Below are 4,375 nucleotides of genomic sequence, written 5' to 3' on the forward strand. Positions count from 1 at the left end.
TACCCCAGGCCCCTCAACCATCAGGTTGAAATGCCAACATACTATGGGTCCAATCATCCGAGGGATAGAATACATTAGGCCCTCAACCATCGGGATGGAATGCCCCGACCTGTTATCTTACGCACAAAGCAGTAAAGCCTCAACCACCAACCAATCATGTGCACATAATATAGATAAACATACTACTAACCAGTCAGCAACCAGACAGACAGATCTTACAGATCACTAAGCATAACAACATCCTAAATACCATAATATCGATCTAACATATCACTACAACACTATAGCATACATAGCAGGATTTCAAATCCCAAAGGGCCGGCCTTGGTGCCTTTGACCCGCAAGTACAGTGAGGAGACTCACCTCATAAGTAGTGCAAAACCTGGTAAGGTCTTACTCTAAATCTCAGCTCCCGACTCAGATGTCTACAACCATTGATAGGTTTTGAGCAAATCGACATTCCTATGTAATCATGAAACCCTAAATTCTTTGGATCTAAGTTTTTCACTAATTGAATACCAAAGCAATAACCCTAGAAACTAGTCATATGATCAATATTCATATAGAAATTAGGGTTAAAAGATTACCACACTTGTTATATAATAATAACAAGAACAACCTTGAAGATCCTTGACTCTTGAAAGCTTAGTGCCTCAAATGTTGCACCTCTAATGGTTCACTAACACTCGATGCAAGAGGATGAGAGGAGAGATAAGGAAAATCGGATAGGATTATGAATCATATGCTTAAGCTGAAATTCTAAGGGCTTAGGAGGTTTTATGTAGGGCTAGGTTGCTTAATCTTAAAGCTAGACTTGAATAAGGAAACCCTAGATCCCATCCAAAAACCTAAGCAACACATGGACCTCCTTAAGGAAGCTCTTGGCAGAAATCTTATATGGCCACCCTATAAATTTGTCCACTCCATTTCATGGAGTCCTAAGCTCAGTTTCACAACTATCAATGATTTGCAAAACAGCCCCTCAATTATTAATTTGTTCCTTTAATCCCAAAATTAATCCCAGACTAATTTCAGATTAATCACTAATTAATAATATCATTTCCAAATAATATATTAATCTTGTGATATATTAATAAAATCATTTTAGTACCAATTTATTATTTCAAATAATAAATTCTACTCTCTCTCCACTAGTCATCGTATCAAGTTGCATGAGTGAAGGTAACCCAAAAGGACCATGCTTCTATCAAAACGAGTTCATACCAATTATAGTTATGGGCTTAAACACCAAATCCAACAGTCTCCCACTTGGATAAGTCTAATAACTATAATTGCAAGTATGACCTCAAAATTTGACTAGCAATCATAGCTTTCAAAAGCCGTTGTCGAACTCTGACCTAGTCAGTTAAGTGTCCTTTAGATAAGTGATCAAATGTCCCACCATTCTACAAGATATCGTGTGGACATGAGATATGGATTATAATCAATCTCTCTGTCCAAGATTTGTTTCCTGATTTCCGATTTATGATGACTGACTACGATCGAAGACATCAATTCAGTCCAGGCTTGGTCAAGCGCTTTAGATGTCATCACTAAAGCATCAAGGGGCCCACAGATATCGCTTTTACCCATTTAGAGTAATAGGAACTGATAAACTTCGACTCATATGCTTTTACTATTTGCCCATCAAATCACACACAATAATACGTTTTATAACATCAAGTTACTGATGTGTTTACGTATTATCAATGCATAACTGACTCGTAAACAACAACTCATATGTCTCTGTTTCAAGAATATAAGATATTATCATCTCAGAATTACTCGTGATAAAATCCATGAAGTAATTCTCTGAGTGTGGGTTTATCCAATACTCAAATTCCTATTTTAGGAGTATTCATGAACAAGGTAGCAAACATTTGTTATGTCTAAGCTTTTAGACAATCAACAGTCAGATTCATGACATTCTTAATTCACTACTTACTCCCAAAAGTATGATTGATTGTGGATGTTTGAATAACCCAGTTATTCGGGAAGTAAAACATGCAAAGTGAAACACAAGAATAACCTAATTAACTATGGTCTCAAAACTTTTGAATATAAATAAAACACTTATTATTTAATCACCATATTAATCAGACTTTATTTATTGTATAATGTTTCGAGTAATCAACTTAATACTTGAATTAAAACAACAGTCATGCCATGCTCCAAGCAGACACACTATGTTTATCTATGGTCCTTCCTTTTTGAAACAGATCAATTGAACACAATTTCAATGATGCTCATTTCACAATTCCAAATCCTTATCACAAGTGTAAGAATACCAAATTCTTGCCACTACTAGAATCCATTAGAGTCTAAACTTACATTCAATGATCCTTTTTGTAATGTCGAGGCTCTAAAGTCACAGGGACTTGGCCAATGATATTACAAAACATTCCATTGGAGATTTGTTACAAAAACAATTCCATAGAAATAAAGTCTCGCATTCAAAGTACATTCATAGAGATGGGTACTCGTCTTCATTTCAGCACCGCTTTCCACCCTCAGACGGACGGGCAGAGTGAGAGGACGATTCAGACTCTCGAGGACATGCTCCGAGCATGTGTTCTAGACTTCGGGGGCAGTTGGGATACGTATCTTCCGTTAGCAGAATTTTCGTATAACAACAGCTATCATGCGAGCATTGATCGACCTCCCTTTGAGATGCTTTATGGGAGGAAGTGCAGGACCCCGATTTGTTGGGGCGAGGTCGGTCAACGGGTTATTGGGAGCACGGAGGTGGTGCTCAAGATGACCGAGTTGATTCAGCAGGTTCGTGGTAGACTGCAGACTGCGCAAAGTCGGCAGAAGAGCTACGCCGATAGGAGACGTTCAGATTTAGAGTTCCGGGTAGGCGACATGGTCCTTCTGAAGGTCTCACCTTGGAAAGGTGTCATCAGGTACTTCCGCAAGCAAAGGGAAGAGCTCGGGTTGATGGCATCGCACACACCACAGTTGCAGCTGTCCTGGGAGTTGTTTTTAGTTTTCATAAATGTGATTTGATACAGTCTTGATACAGATTACTCATAACACTTTGCTATTGTTTTTGAGATTTTGACGTACGAGTTTTACCTTATGATATTATCATGGTGTTTTTAGTAATTATTAAACAAAAAATTTTGGGTCGTACTTTGGGATGTTTCAACTTGGTATCAGAGCCTTGGTTTGAGGGATTCGGATATACTTTCGGGTGTGTCTGAACTCAAACTAAGGAAACGGTAAAGATTTTCAAAGGAAAAATGTTTTTGAAAATGATTTTGAAAAAGAACTTAGGAAAATAAGAAATTTGATAAAAAGGAAATTGGTGTGGTGTATGCGATCAACCAAGCTCAAGTAAGTACTCCCAAATTACCCATACATGTTACTTTATGTTTATCAGTTTTAGTTTTAGTAGAACAGCATGCTAGAATAGGACTAAGGATCTAGGAGGATGCCTTATGTGCCTGTTTTATGTGTTTCAGCTTCACGAGACCTGCATGCTAGTATTGAAGTAGACAATAGTAGGATAGCCTGTTAGGTTATGCCTGATAGTATGAGCTTAGCATTGTATGCTAGAACAGTATTTCGTTATGAGAATAGATTTGCTTGAGTAATTTCCTGTATCCGAATGCTGCTTGCTTCGTGCTTTGTGGGACTCTGAGTGACGGGAGTTAGCCATTAGGTGAATACGGCACATCACATGTGACAAGGGTTGAATAATCTCAGAGTGTTGGATTTGGCTCGATTGCGCAGCTCTTGTTTAAGTCTAACCGTGGTAGGGACGAGTCCTTTACTCGAAGGATTATCTGAGCCTCATCACATGTGATGGTATTTAGATGATGACTAATTATTTACACAAGGAGGCCTTCGGCAGCTGAGGACTGTTTTGAATAGAGTCATAGATTTCCCTAGGGTAAGCCTAGGATGAGAGTAGCAGAGATCAGTAGTAGTAGAAGTGACTTGGTGGAGTCAAGGCAATTCTTGAGGAAAGTACGGATAAATGTGGAAGGTAGTATGGGCCCATACTACTGAAAGCAGAGGATCCATACTCGAATCAAGAAAGGCCGAGACAAGACCAGGAAACTAGTATTGGTATCAGTGATCCCTTGAGATATTTCAGTTTTCTGATGTTGCTATGATTTCTTTCAGAATGGTAGTTTTGCGTTCGAGGCCAGCAGTCGGCAGTTCAGATGCCGGAGGGGGACCAGGATCAGGATCAGGCCCGGAGGCCGGGCAGTTGGATGAGCAGACCAGAGAGTTTCTTTCTTCTGAGGTTACCCGCATCATACTGGAGCAGACTCCTGTGATCTTTGGTTCGATCAAGGAGGGTATTCTAGAGCTGATGGATGAGATATTGGGCACCTTCCGTGCCGAGATGGCGGCCATGATG

This window comes from Lactuca saligna, chromosome 9 (genome assembly GCF_052625555.1).
Source record: "Lactuca saligna cultivar CGN05327 chromosome 9, ASM5262555v1, whole genome shotgun sequence".
In the NCBI taxonomy this organism is placed as follows: Eukaryota; Viridiplantae; Streptophyta; class Magnoliopsida; order Asterales; family Asteraceae; genus Lactuca; species Lactuca saligna.